Raw genomic sequence first — 16,887 nt, 5'->3', positions numbered from 1 at the left:
TCTTAAAAGGACCGATATTTAACATTTTTATAGTTTCGGGAAGTTTATTTAATATACGAATACACATAGCATGACAATTTTTGGTATACAAAGTGGTCCTGGGTGTTTTATTGTAAACAAGTCTATCTGGATGACGGTGGTCGTGGCTGTATATTTCTTGGGCCGTGTTAAAGAGATATTTATGTCTTTTTACAAAAATACAAACTTCGTAAATATATAAGCACGGCAAAGTTAACAACTTGAGTTTAATAAATAGCGGTTTACACGATTCGTACGGACCTACGCCACAAATCGCGCGTATACATTTTTTTTGTGAGATGAACGCTTTTCTGATGTTTACGCCATTACCCCAGATTATAAGACCGTATCTCAAGATAGATATTACATGAGCGTGATAAGTCGATAGAGTGGTTCTTAAATCCGTAATTTTTCGTAGGCGTCTCAGGGCATATACAAATTTATTAACTTTACTACATACCTAATTAATGTGTGATGACCATTTAAGTTCATTGTCTAAAACTATACCTAAAAATGAAGTTTCACTTTTTTCTTCCATTATAACATCATCATATTCTATTTTTAAATTATTGTACTACTACATACTTTAGTATCACTTAAATATAGTCCACCAGAAGACACGACCGATCGATAAATCAATAAGGAAACAGTAAAATCAGATCCCGCTGTTTTATATCCACTCACTGCATTTAAAGGAATTTGTTTATCGAAAGTAAAGAGGAAAGCGCAGTTTGCATGCAAATTAATATCCAGTATCCAGCATTATAACGGGTTATGACGTCATTTCTCCTATTCAACCCTTCACCGCTGTGAAATATTGAATGCATCACGCTGTGCATACTTGCATGATATTCTATGAAATTATTTGTATTAACTAAGCGCGTTTCATGGGAGAATCTGGATTTATTGAATAAAACAGGAATTAATCATCTGGCATTATATATTAATGCATCTAAAATGTATGCTTTTAATGTTATGTTATATTATAACGTAAGTTTGGACATGCAAATTTTAATGAATAGTTTGGTATTCGATTTACGAGAAAAATCAATTCACAAAAACACTAAACGTAACGAGTTAACTACCACACTATTAAACAACAGAACAACAGTAACATGATTTATTGCTACATCTACTACTAATAAAACAATAAATTTACATTAATGTCTTTATTAATACAATAGTCAATTACTAGATAAAATACGCGCACAACATGTACAATGAAACAATATACAAACTATCAACTATGAACTGAAGCCTAACCGAGCACGTTAGCTTGACGCATATTAGATCCGCTTAATACAATTTCATGCAAATTTCAATGAGCGTTTATCTCACACGAATTAAAATAAACTTCGTGACCGGCGAGGTGTTAGCAATACTAGTTTATATTTGATTCACTCGGTAATTTTATATGTGACTGGGGTATGTTGTGCCCGACCTATGCCACTTTCGGGTTAAATGTATTGCCCGTAAGAGATTTAACAGCGCTCCGTGTAAGCGTAACATTAAATAATGTTTAGTATTTGTTTTATGTCTTGTATCAGAATTCAGAAGGGAAATTCAGGGTTTGCAGATTACTTTAATTAATTTATATTTAGTTAAATTAAATTAACAAAGAGTCTTAGTTATTGATTATCATTATTTATTAATGACGTTGGTTAGTAAATTATAAATACCTACATACAGGCTTAAAAGAATTGAAAAAGATGGTGATTTCAAACTTCTTACATACGACAGAATCTACGCCCTAAACAATAATTACATTACAGCAACTTGCGTAAAGCTTTTAGCCACTAGATCTCAAGATATCTGTTCACCAAACAACATAATCAAATTATACTAAATCTTGTGATACATGTCTGTAGAGCCGTAACAAGTTACACATAGCTGATAGCTACCGGTACTGCACCTATAGAAGGTATCTACTTGGAAAATTTTGAACCCTAGTGCTTAAACCTTAAGATCGTATTTTGGCATATAAATAGGATGGTATTAGAGTATGCTTCCTGGAAGTATTTGAGTTATATCGTAATTAATTTAAAATTTTATAATATTATTTCTCCCTACAAACAATTCTCTTCGTGTTTGCAATTTTGACATAGATAAAACACGCTATTTTTCAGTTGGTGTCGCACAACCACATCCTTTGATAATTGCATCGGAGGATGTGGTTTACTCCATTTATTGAAATAGCTACACAAGTTTAAAGACCCAAAAAGTCATCGTCAACCAACCTCCAACATTGCCTTCAAGATTCTAACAATAACTTATCACAAATGCGTATACCAAACGGACCACCATAGCCATATAATTTAAAATCAATTAGACCAGATAACCGCACAGGTCCGGTAGAAATCTCCATGTAATGAGATATAGAAATATCACTGTAATTCCGCATATCCTGCAAAGATGCGCACGCGTGGGAAACTACGGGTTACTTACTTGTATACAGATTTCTTAGTAACGTTGTGGTCTTCGCTATGAAGTAATGAAATTACTAACAGATATAGATACTGATTTTTATTAATTTGATAAGTGATTATTATGCCGTTGTTGAGTATTTTATGGGAGCATAACAATTTGTACTGAATCGATGGTAAGGCATGGGCTAAGAATGTATCCTGCGTTGTTAAAGTTGTTATGAAGCGATTAAAAATTATCATGAATTATTCATACTATTCCAAAAATGAAAGTACAGAACACATAATACACATAGCAGTTGAAAACATAAATACATAACCAATTTGCCGTGCGGTCATTGTATTAAACATTCTAGAGATCTACAGTGCAAGAAATATATTGGTCATATTTCATACACCGTCGAAACATTAAATTACAAAATTCATTATAGCACACGACACACTTTCACTGTACACACCAATTTAACAGTATTAAGAATAGACAATAAATAACGAAGACGTGTTGCCATTAATTACGTTATCGGCCCTATGATTTACCATTTGATTTACACACGTTTCCATTCAATATGTGTTGGTAATGTTTATCCTATATTATTAGGCACAATTAACAAAGATAATTACTTACCAAACAACTATCAGACGCTTTATACTTAAACGCTTCAATACATAACATGTAAGAAACTCATAGACATATTTTTGAGGAGGTTATAAACGTAAAGAATCAGTATACACCGGACAATAGCGGAGTCCAAAATGGGAAAATGTAACTCGGTATGATTTCTATAAACCGATACTTGGATATTATATTTTAAAGGACTCCTATGAGCCACAGAAACATAAACAAACAAACCTTGATTACGATTCGAGCAATACTCTCCTCAATTATATTCTTGCAGTAACATGCAAAGAGAGAAGAAAGTGGGTATATAAAACTATCCCAAAACTTCCTCGCGGGTTGACACAATATAAAAACAAAATGACATATAGACGGTCACTCAGGAACAATGCAGCTTTCTGTTGGTGAAATTCAAAACGGTCCACGACTCGATAGTCGGAGAAGGCGAAGATTTTGTGTTTATACTCATCAGAGTAGAGTCTTAATAATATTAGTGTAGATAATATTGGATACATAATATTGCGTATCGCACGCGTCATCCGATGCACAGGCTCTCGACCGGCGCGAATCGATTTGAGTCGAACCGTGGCATTGTTGATGGTTATGATAAAACTAACATAATATCTCTTGTATTATTGCTAAACGTCAATGAACTTTTCTTTAGAATTTGACCACATATGTAAAAGCCTAATTTAAGTTTGCAATCAATCAATTGAATTAATGCATACAGATTTGAGTTGACCTGACCGCCTGGTGTAAATGTTAGTACTTGAGCTAATTTCTAGAGTGTTAGTCCAGGTTTATAAAAAAGGAAGAGTCTGTCTAACTTAAAACGGACTTCTATATCGCATTAGTAGGTTGCTTATTAACACACGGAAACCAACGATTGAATACCGTTAACTCCAAATTCTATTGGCACTGTAAATTTTATACCAAACTTTTCACCGAATCAAAATCATCATTATTTCCCATGAAATTAACGCCTTACGAAACCGACAAGTACCATCTCCCGTAGACCAGTTAAAACGAAGCGATCTCGAGATAAACAACAACTACATATGTTTATTATTAATAATGCGTATTTCTCAAGCTCAGCGTATCCTTCGCAAATAGCGCTTCAGTATTGCTCATGGCTCATTTGTTTCGCGTAATTACATTTCGAAACACGGCGAGACCGAATAACATGTAACGTGACAGAGATCCAGATAACTGCAATTAGATAATATCTTTACGCTTGGATTTTGTGTTACGAACGTCGCATTATTGTTTCCAATTCGGATATTTTATTATGAAATAGATCGTGTGTAGTTTAATGATGGAATATTGACAAAATCAACTGATAAAAAGCATCATAATGTCATAATGTTGAAGACAAAGAAGTTATAGTAATTTTAACCCTTAGCTGGTATCGCCTTTTTTGGCAACACTACCGGTATCGTGGGTCAAATTCAACCCATACCAAAAAATCTGTTGTAGAACGTAGATTTTTTATTATTTGTATAAAATATGGTTAGATAAGAAATAAAAAAATATTTTTTTACAAAATTAACTTTATTTGATTTTAGAATATATAAAAAATATCATGTTTTACACGGATTTGTAATTAACCTTATTTTATGGCACTTTTTGGTTAGTGTGAACTTAAAACATAAAAAAAAATAGAAATGTTAGAAAAACTTTAACTAAAATATATTAATGGCACTTCTCATATCTTTATTATAACAAAAAAATAAATTGCTTCTGAAATCAGCATAAAATAAAAAAAATGACAACCAAAACCAAAATGACTTCTACCATCAAATATCATCCTCATCTTCTTCACTCTCATCTCTCGTATTTTCGTTCCACGTATATTTTCTATTATTCTCGTATCTCCTCTTCGTTTTCACTGTCGTCAGAACTTACTCCAAATACACTGTCTTCTGAGCAACTAACAGATTAGGGATTGTCTCGATCGCTGATGATTTCGTCGTCACAAAGTTGGTTTACATTTGGTATTCTTTCACTTTCAATTCCAAATCATCACTTAAGTCGTCCATCAACTCCTCGATTTGTCTGTCGTTCAAAAAGCCCTCCAATGTAGTACAAATAAACAATAAAACAAAAAAGTAAGTAATTACACTCAGTGAAAAAAGTTACTTATTTGGTGTCGTGGGTCGACCGTGACCCAGAAAGCTACATACCTCCGCTCCTAAGATAGTCACGGTGCTGCACATCCACCTCCCGCTGCAGCTAGCGACGCACTGAGAATACTTAGAAGCGCATAGTCGTTGCATAAATATTTAAAGAATTATAACCGAAAATGTGCGCTTCTGGGTCAAATTTGACCCACAATACCTGCTAAGGGTTAAATTCGCTTCAAGTATGCGGTCGAATTAATTCACTAATTAACATATTTTTGAGTGAATAAATTATTCATAGACTTTTTTTTTCGGTCACCGGACTTACTTTATGTACCTATTTAAACAAGCGATACTTACATTTATATCAGAGAAACTCGGTGCGTGCATTCGGGTAGATTGAGTATGAAATATCTGCAACAAAAAACATACCATTAAAACCATAACTTATTGCCTCTAGTAAGAGCAACGCTAATAAACATAACCTAAAAACACAATCACCTAAACATGCACATTGCACACATTATACCTTCAAATTCACCACAATTAAAGTCACTACAACCGAAGAATACTTAATAGTACTCCAAGCACATCAAACATTTCACCAAATCGAACAATCGTCTAATCAATGAAGCTTCAAAATCCCAAACATTCGAACGAGATCAAGAAACTCTTAAATAGTGTGTCGCCGATAAAAAGCCACTCCATTATTTATGCACGTCCTTCAAGCGGTGAACGGCCTACCGCAAGTTGAGACGAAACCACGAGGTTTTACGAGTGCTATACGAGCGTGTTCTGAGATGAACAAGTTTGAGACAAATGATTTGTAGATAGAAAGCATTTAATTCAATGCGGTATGTTATAAAGACTTGTTTCTTGAGCAAAGTGTAGATAGAGCATGTTATTGGTTCTGCTAATAATAAATTCTTCGATATCTATTGGCTGAAAAGAAGCTGTGAAAGCACTGGCCTATTGGTCTTTGAATAAATAAATATTCTATTCCATTGTTGATTCCAATCTATGCATCTATTTTTATTAAAATTGTAATAACTAACTTTCAAAGAACGCGTATCAAAAACCTCACAAACATTACAATTTAAGCGAAACCTTACAGCCTAACTAACATCCAAACCGCACACTACCTAACATCCCAATTACGCATCCAAGAAATTGTGTCAACATTAAAACACACATAACAGACATTTCCCGCCATTATCACACAAGTTGCGAGTTGTAAATCTAGTCTCGTGTAACTATTTCTCTATATTTCATTACGGCAATAAAGATCAGGCGATATCTTCATTACTGGGCGTAGGATGCCGAGATAATTACGAAGCTCGCAACCGACGGACGGACGGTGAAATTAATTTCACAGAGAATGCAAGTAAAGCATTGATGTATCGGTATGACTGCATCGACACAACTGCTAACGATAAACGCATAGCCGTCATTATCTTCGTGCTTGAACAATAAAGCATGCAAAAATTTTATCTATCAAATTTTAAAGCGATCCTTAAAATTTCCTTTAGGCGTCCACTTGGCGTACATGTTTATTTTGACACTATACACAAATTGTAGGTCAAAGAATAACTCTTCGTATTAAAATCATCATTCTTCATTCTTATTAGCAATCGTATAACCATCACCACAACACTTAAATAACCGTCTTATCTATTTCTGAGAAGTGAACAAAAAAAAAAGAATAACGGAAAGACCGTTGCGCAGAACATTTTGTCACTGATAAACTCGAACCAAAATATTGTAAAGCTGAATTAAATATAGATTTTGTGTCACATTCTAGCGGTGCTGATAATAATATTAATGAGAGAAGAGACATTAGTGATAAGGTTTTTGCGGTAAATCGAGATCCTGTATCCTACCTCAAACTTAAGGATGCTCGATTGAAAAAAAGCTAAGGTTGGCACAATACAATAATGCTAGACATAAAAAGACTGACAGACCTAAACATAAGAATAAACAAACCCAATTTAATGAAGCAAAGGGCAAAAAACTCTTAATTGTTCTGCAATAATAAAAATATACCTGTCACTGGTGTGATATGTCGATGATACTAATGTATTATTTAGAGAGACACATACTATCAGTGCCTCTTTAAATTTTGTGAAAGTCACGACGCGTTTTAAAGACCACATTGTTGCAAGAACAATACCATTTGAAGAACCAACACTGACCGAGTCTCGGATAATTTGGGACGATTACACGATGCTGTTGGCATATCTATTCTATATTGGAAATAAAATCATAGTAATTTCACCGTATTGCGAGCCGTGTTTTGTGTAATAACACGTTGCTATTGTATAGTCGTGAAGGATGCATCTGCAAAAATTGTTTCACGTTCGAATTGTTTTAATTGAGCTATCACATCAACTATTACTTAATTCCTTGCTAATCTTATGATGGAACAAAAAATCGATATGTGTTTATTGACTGGTAAAATATGTGGGGCACATAGTTTAGATTTAGAAGAAAGATAATTCCGCGAAGAATCTTTCGGTACAGTATAAAGATTCATTAATGCTCATACCAAAATTAAAAACACACACTATTTACATTAGAAAGTCAAGTGAAAGACCGTGCACAACCGATAGTATATATTCAATAGATCATTAACGGAAAATGAGACAATATTGTCCGGCTGTTGCTATCATCCCGAGGCTATTAATCATTGGTGCGTTCGTACGAGCGTAAAACACTGAGATTCCATACTGTTGCATCACGTATTTTGTTCTCAGCACACAAATATTTCATAGAAGCTCCTACCTACATTATTATAACATTTACTTCTGAAAACACGAAAGTTACAAATGATTGTGTTTGTAGATTTCTTCACATTAATGTTCATATACATTAACAGATGTATTAATAGCTACAGCCACTGTTAAAAATGTATAAATTAGATATATTTTAGCTTCTAATGAGATTCCTATCATCCTTTTGTGACCTACTTACGCAGCAACATTTCTAGCATTGAGGAAATTTATGATAATATAAATTGTATAAAACTAATTCCCACAGACGACACCAAAACTAGACCAAGAAACAGTTTATCTATTCTCTCACCGAATAGCTTCAACTTTTGATTAATACAACATAAAAATATCGATGAAAGGAACCGGTATAATGATACAGCTATCAAAATTGGCAATGAATACGTTCATGAATAATTTTAAGACGACGAGATTATAATATAGCAAAACGTTAATGCAAATTGATTCAAATCTCGTCTCTTTATAGTTATTAGCGAATATTTGTGGACTAGGAATTAAATACATTTTTATATCATCAGTCTTCTTTAACATCGTTTTTAACTTATTTATTGGACATATTTCGTTGCTTATTTAATATTATGCATTCATGAACTTGTTTCATGAGCAAATATATAACGATGTGAACGCAGAATAATTTGTTCTGTAATTTGCACACAATCTTACTAAGGACACGGTAAATTTATTACACCCTTTTAAATGTTATTTACATACACGTTTGGCTCAAAGACAGACGAGGCGTGTCGTTTTCTATACGTCAGCCCCTCTGATTGATGCACGGCATTGTATTGAAACGTCAATATTGCGATACAATCTGACAGTCGTTAGGGCAATTTCTTAAGACGCTACATCCCTGATTTACGTGGGGTCCGAATTAGATATGCAGTTATGCCGATCTGATACACTTTATCCCTTCAAGCTACCGCATTCAGAAAAAAACAAATATGAATAACAGTCTATTATAGCACACTTAACACATGCGCGAGATTAACGGCAGATAACGAAATGGTAGGTTGTAGACCTTTAAACGGAACAGACAAGCATTGATCAAGATATATATTTGAAGACGATAAGCTAATACAAATTCGTGATCCATCAATAAAAAACTTCGGAGGGTGTAAAAACGGTCGCAGGCGCATATACTTTCGAATAAAGGCTCGTTACGCGCGGAACCTCGGGTGATGGATGACCATAGACAACGGACGGTATTACAACAGCATTGCTCGGCAATTTTAATTTCAATTGAAAAGGGCGAAGGCTTAGATTCAGTCTCCGTGCTTTATGCTCAGGTCCGTCGAGTCCATCTGGCATTCTAGTGATTGACAAGTGCGGGTTGATAGTATCGCCTGTCATAAATAACACCGCCACCGCTAGTTAGTGCACATTCATCGGAACAAATATATCGCGCACTTAAGACGTGAAGGGTTCGTAAACTATGATCTATTGTTTGTGATATAATATGATAAAGAATTGGGTTTAGTGTTCGTTCGACATTTTTATTACCGCTACTGGAGTGTTTAAATCAAAGTTACGAACGTGCAGTAAATCTCGCTCGATAACGCGTTATCTTTGGTAATAAATTTTAAATATCATGCGCAATATTGAATGATGACAAATTAATAGCCATGCTTGAGGCGAATACGGATGTATCACAGCCCTGACTACATGCTTCAACCGTAAATAATGTTAAGTCTTGTCTAAAACGAATGTCGTGGATAGTTGCTTTATGAACCCGAGTCTATTTAAACATTTCCTAGAAAATCAACTTCATTTATTTAATCAAACTAGTCTTGCGTCTTTACAAGTTAAATAAATATGGCCGTGGCAGTAGAAAGTATCAGATGCATATCTAGTATGCATGCAGCAATTAATAAATAATTATAAATGTATGTTACATATTATGCAAAATAAGTAATTAGAAGTCAGTTACTAACCAGTTACATATATTTAAAGTAATGTAAGATATACCAGACAACTTGTTTTTCTTCTATATAATTATGGAATTGATATTAATTCAATTATCAGAAAATTTTACATATCGTGCGTGCACTTTTGATATTTAAACCACATTATTATACACAGAAAGGGAACCTGTTACAACATTACAGTAAAGTACATTATCATCGAATCTCGAATCAATAAATCACCATTATTTCAAGACATTAGAAAATAAACGACATCCAAGCGACAACGACATATCGTGTCCACTAAATTTTACAACAAACGACAGCAATAAGGAACTCCGCCACATGCATCCATCTCACGTCAAATAGAGTAAGAACCATGCATCATATGTATACGAGCCGCCAATAAATCACATAACGCTATCGAAGCTATGATATTAAAGAGGCTATCGTAAAACATTTACATAATTCAGAACGAATGAGAGATAAATGGTGGATAAAAGGTAGAATATCGGACTGGCATATATCATCGGAACGGCGCCGAGTAAAACGAATCGAAATAAGTAATTATAACGGCGATCGGAATCGATACGTATGAACTGTGAGCAAATATTATTTTTACATTCCGTGCACAGATGTGTTAGAATGTTAGATCGTGACCAAATGACCGGAACAGTTTCGAGACACTCGCGTGAGTGTAGCGTGTCTGTCATTTTCGTTGCGAGATTTGATATCGCGTTCCGTTACCCAACAACTTTGTCTCTTATGCCATTTATTATAATAGGAATAATACCATGAACATTATAAGATTTAAGTATAGCATTCGCTCGCCGTGTTTTAGGATTACAGTTAGACTTTAGTGTTGTATTTAACACGTCGAAATGGCAATATATTTGTGGTCCTTCAGTTAAATATAAATAACAATATAAAAATCAAGCTTTCAAAATCTATATCACAATTGGAGTCATCCCAGACTTAATATTGTAAATGTCAAGGACCTCGATTCAAATTAAAATGATCACTTTATTAAACCACTTGCACATCGACATCGATGATACGTGGATAAAGGATGACATCAACTGATAACTGGAGCTAAGAGCAGAAAGAACAGATGTCTTTGCCGGATGTTACTCATACACGCACAAAACCATCGTTATGCGAGTGCGAATTAAGAGAGACGTATTTATAATTGAAGATTTCCTGCTGTGTGGACCGGTTAAATCAATACAATTTATGAACAATTACTGTTCGATATGATATGCATAATAATAGAGTGACCCACTTCCAAGCTGTTATTTTATATTGATTTGAAAACGATATCTACTTTACGACACTTCTGTATGTAATTGCCTCGTCAATAATAATGAATAATTGACATAAAGAAACCCATTTTTTTTCATCCAACTCGATTTATGCTAATATGTACGATTGGCGGCTATGAAACCTATATTATTGTTTTCTTCCACTGTAATCATTATGGACAATTTGCATTTACGTAAAAACTAGATCTATGAACACAACATGACGAATTAGACACAAGAATCTGGAAAAATCCTGAGATACCATCTCATACATCTAAATATAAAGTCACCAACGAAAGGACAAAAATTATCCTTGCAGGATAAAGCTAAATGAAAGAATGCAACAAAGGGCACATAAAGATCACAAATCAGTATCACATTAAGTGGGCGAATGGATAGATGAAAGCACCAGATGGGCACATGTGTAGTCACGTTATACCTATTAAAGGGACTAGTGGTGGAATACAACCCGCTTACCAAGTGATAATGAACGAGCTTAATTAAAAACGTGTTAATTTATTGTATGCTGCTATTAATTAATTTGCTGTTTAACACGAACGTATTCGGACTGAAGTGGCTGGGCTGTAAAATTTTATAATCGCTGATAATCACGCAGCATCGGAGGCATATTATGCAATTTTTGAATTTAACCACACGAATAGACTGACGGAATATTCCTGCATATTATGTTTCTTATGTAATATTAAACATATTTTTTTTCATCGCAAACCTAACTCTGCATTATGAAGATCATATTCATTATCTTACTCTCAGAATTTAAACACACTTTGACTGCATAAATTAGAAAATAGACATCACCATAAAGCAATTATTAACCAGCACAAATGAACTGCCAACGGAATATAGAAATAACTTATAGTTGTGACTAAAATGTAGCTAGCTAATTACGCATTCTGTCTTACTAAATTTGTTGTCTAACAAAGTTTATGTGATAGGCCTATTACTATTGAGTCATGAGGATTAGAGTTTAAGGTAAAAGCGAATTTGAGTCAATAGAATCAAGATCTAGTTTCACGTAATGTACCCCAATTCGCACATTATCACGCCGGCTAGATCATCATATCTCATTAAGGAGTCACCCGCGTGGGCGCCACGGGGCACCCAATGTCTTCTAATTTACTGCTCTCGATTCAACTTCATGTGCAACAGTATGTTTACTACAATATTTTGTAGTGATTCCAAAATAAAACTTCTTATTGCTTAATAAGTTAACTTTGTATTTTTGGGGAAATAATTTTGTAAATGATTTTCAAATAACTTCCTGATGACCTAGACTTGACATGTTGAGCGGAAAAGGATGCAATGACGCAATTACGGACAGGCAAGAGTTTTACTTTTTTCATACAAAAAAGGAGGAGGTTATCAATTTGGCCGGTATGTTTTTTTTATGTATGTACACCGATTACTCCGAGGTTTCTGAACCGATTTACGTGATTCTTTTTTTGTTCGATGCGGGATGGTGTCGAATTGGTCCCATAAAAATTTTATTCGGATAGGCCCAGTAGTTTTTATTTTATGAGCATTTTTGTCTGTAGATATTTGTAAATTTTGCAAGTGCAAGTTTGAAGTCGGTTGTTTTTAACGCAGTTATCACTTGTCTTTTAAACATTTTTGAAAGACGAACATTCATACAATACTGTATTACGTAAATAAGCCATTCAAATTTTCTATTATGAAAACTTTCTTATTTTCTACGCACTTTTTCGTCACTACAATAATGAGCATGAGCAGTTCCAAAAATTCTTAATTACCTTTGCTCTACGCACCATCTTATTGTCCTCATACGAAAAACAGTGTACTATACTTTCTAGTAGACGCTAGATCAGTTATTTTAATGAAAGTAGCGTATTTTATAGACACGAAAGCTTAATTGCGTAAAACCCGAATCTCTAAACATAATGTGCCGTTATTCGTATAAAAATAAGATAAACACGCGAGCAGCATGCCGATTCGTAATTCGGTTGTCGCCGGGTCATTGTTAATGAACAATGCTTTATTCTCGCGGTGTTCGCATAGTTTCCACAGCACTATCATTTGGGACATCGCGATTCTCACTTTTAGGAGTCACCGTTTGAACAGCAGTGGTGTATTTTCTGGATCGTACTCCGTTTCGGCCGCTTTTTAACCGACTTCCAAAAAGGATACTAAAGATAACGTTTCATGTATAATTTTTAGCTTCTTGATAATTTTAAATTTTAATAAGGGATCTTTTGAACAGGGAATATGCCGATAAAGTCTACTTTGTTTTATATATTCATTTGTTCACCTTTGTGTCATGTGATATAGTGATCAATTGTAAATATTAGATTTTTATTATGTTTTTCTTATCATAGGTATTATGATTTTAAATTGTATGGAACTTATTAGCAGTTGGGCTGTGTCAATTATTTTAACTACGGGTTATTTTTTGTATGTAGGTACAAACGTACTATGTGGACAAAAATATAAAAGATAGGTAAAGATTCTGGTAACAACTAAGAACGGACCAGACTCATTATATTTTGTCATAAAGATAGCATGCGAAAATTATGACATTGTCTTACGACTATAAAAGGAACAACGGCATAATTATAAGCTACCGACCGCGGAGCTAGTTAGCTATAAATTATAATATCTTATTATATATTACTTTGAGAATTCTGAATATTATTATAAGAACGAAAAGCCATATTATTTTAAATTAATAATCCTGGTAAAACACATTATTGAAACTGAAAGTTTTTGCGCGTGCGCGGATACTTTTATGACATAACCGCCTACTTTGCGGCAACAAGTTGAAAACTTTATGCTTCGAGTATCGAGGTTTACATTAAATATTGAATAAAAAATACAGATAATATTTAATAATTTAAAATAATAAACCAAAAAAACTTACATATTCCGTTCCGGTAGCAGCAATAATTAAAGTCAATAGCAACTACAACTATGGTTCATTATTCACTAAAGTCAACAGTCAACACACGACACTTTAAAAACACCAGTGCAACAACACAACCACCGCCCACGGTGTCTGAACGAGGAATGGTCTCTTGATGGCGAGGACGGAGGTCGGAGGAACCCAAAGACAAGAGGGTGAAAGGTGCGCGGGGGGCTAATCTTGTGGGCGGAGCCTCGCAGGTGTATCAAGAATATATGCTCAAGATATTGGAACACGCCTCACTGTCACGTGTTATGCAAAATATTGTCCAATTCATACGCTGTTAATTGTTATTCGGCGCGCCATTAATTTTACGTTTTGACGGTTCAAATTTATAGCTGAGCGCCGATGATGGCCGATAAGCCCCATATGACAGGCTAATCAAGTTATATGAGCGTCTCTCATCTGCTTATCTTGATGCGGGGTGTAAGTGCTTAGCATAATGACAAAAATATAACAGACGAGTCGTAAAAACTATGGCTTCGTAGATAACGTATCGCGTTTTTTGTTTATAACCGACTTTATTGCTTTCGAAGATTTCTTATTTTTATATACCGACAGTGATATGTTTACACAATTGCATATATTCGGTTCGTCATGTGATATCTTATCTCGCGGTACATTATAATTGAGAAGTAATAATTTCCAAAGCTCCACATTCCCTTATCGGCAATAACGTGGTGTGGAATGTTTATAAATATTGAAAATAATACTTGTATCCTGTTATTTTATCGTGGTGTATTTTAAGAGAAGAGCTATTTATTTATAATTACATTCGCAGCTGATAGTGCTGATCTAGCGATGCTAAAAACAATTTAATTAATATCTTCAGTTGTTTACTTTATAATAGTAACATTGAACTACTTCACGACTTACTTTTAATAAACAAACAAAAACAATCTCTTGTTTTTACCTACGAATCTGTTGTTTTCCATAGTTTTGTCCATTCTAATAATTCCTATACAAAGAGTATACACCGTCCGTCTTCATATATCATTGTACTCACGCTCTACAAAAGACGTTATACATTAAGACGAATCCTTCCAAGTTCCAAACAATAACACTTCAAGTCTGAAATGATTAGCTGCTTGAGGAATGTCTGTCGTGTTGCTATAAATCCACAATTCGTGTTGCCGGAGAGGCGTTATTAAGATGTCAACAAGAGTAATGCACCGGCTGATATTCAACGAAATATTACGTGCAGTTTCGTTCTGTAGCTAGTTACAGTTTTTAACATGCTTTTATTAGCTTCATCTGTATTATTTTAATTTTTTTGTAACCCGACTTTTAGACTCGATTTTGATCCGCTTCAAACGAAAAGATTTAAGTCAAACTCTACTAAATTAAAACTTAAAAGTAACACTTATCAAGGATCGGTGACAATACAAAAAATTCATGAGTTTAAGCGTGTCTTCCTGTTTTGTTAAAGTATATTAATTTTTATCTCTTAAGGATAAATGAAGTGACGATTGTTATCTATACGTAGGGTTTAAACTAAACTGTGACGATATTCACGCCGTCAAGTTTCGCTTTAATAGGACAAAAAAAATTATCCGTATTTTTTGTGTTGTTGTTGATTACTGAGCGTCAGCACTCGCTTCAAGGAGGAAGATATTGAACACGTTTGAAAACCGCAGATAAGACAAATAACTTTCACTTCAACAATGATTTTCTATCACGCCAATTTGTTGTATAGATTTTTACTGAGAACTGAGATCACACTCAAGATTCCACTTATTTGATATCAATATGGGTTTGTTCTTATTTTTATCTTTTAGACTCAATCGGCACTATACATATTGTCAAATGTATGTAAACTAGCCCGGTGTTACTTCCAAAAGAAGGATAGAAGCAGGATAGGATTGATGAACAATCGCAAACCACTAACCCAGCAAGGTAATCTTTACAATAACATCCATATTACAAAAGTCAAACCTCGAGTTCCAACCACAATTCCAAAGTAATTTATCAACGCTATAGTCGATGGCATCATAATTTATTCTTAAAATTTCGCCCGAAGCTATTGGACAAGAAACGCAACACGCGTTTATGTGTTAATTACTTAATTAAGATATTTCGATAAATCTCCTCGTGACACATAAACTTTGAATCTCTCTCACTGATAATGCGTTATCGAAGTCTTATTACGTCCGGTTTAGTTATTCTAATATATCAATGAACGAATTCTTGATAAGGTTTTTACTTCATTGAGTAATTGTGTTTGTTAATTTCTTACAAATGAAATATGGAAACAAATCAAACAAAAGATCTCCTTTTTTTAAGTGGGGAAATCTAACAGTGAAACAACTTTTCAAACAAGATGCAATTTTTCAGATAGAATTTTAAAACGAGAAAGGAATCAAAGGATCAATTAAAACAAATCTAAAAAAAAATTTATAGAATTTGCCATGAATTAGGTCACGAGCGCGTCCCAAGAATTAGTCTATAAAATTCTCACACATTTAGCCAACATATAGCACTAATCAAATTTACCTTACAACGATACTCACAAAATCTGTCCTGCATCATAATAACACGGATCCCTCCGATCGTGACGTCCCAAAAGCGGCTAACATTTAGTTTCTATGACACATTAGATAAATGAGATTAACTCGACGACATTTCTCATTAGAGGCGGTATTTAGCAAAATCAGTTTCGCGTTGTACTTAAACCAGAACGTATGAAAGGTTGTGTGTAAACATCGTGAAAGGTTGCATGTTTGATCCGTCGATCTGACGACGTAAATTGGAGATAACGCTCGCTGGATTTATGCGATGTCA

At 34.2% G+C, this 16,887-nt stretch overlaps 1 protein-coding gene across 2 annotated transcripts in view; it reads right to left on the bottom strand.

The window, feature by feature from the left end:
- The window catches only part of LOC123694172 (protein N-terminal asparagine amidohydrolase), an 86,752-nt gene that overhangs the window by 20,200 nt on the left and 49,665 nt on the right, over positions 1-16,887 (bottom strand). Inside the window, exons 1-2 of one of the 2 annotated variants that reach the window (XM_045639514.1) lie at positions 14,065-14,224; positions 5,538-5,591 (exon numbers count right to left, since the gene is read on the bottom strand). The gene's annotated coding sequence lies outside the window, so the exon portion shown is untranslated. Of the gene's footprint in view, positions 1-5,537; positions 5,592-14,064; positions 14,225-16,887 lie in introns of those variants that run through there. The other variant, XM_045639515.1, reaches the window with a different exon arrangement.

The sequence above is a fragment of the Colias croceus genome, chromosome 9 (genome assembly GCF_905220415.1).
Source record: "Colias croceus chromosome 9, ilColCroc2.1".
Classification (NCBI taxonomy): Eukaryota; Metazoa; Arthropoda; class Insecta; order Lepidoptera; family Pieridae; genus Colias; species Colias croceus.
Note: the sequence above shows the minus strand (reverse complement) of the source record. Positions and strands in the feature narration are given on the sequence as shown.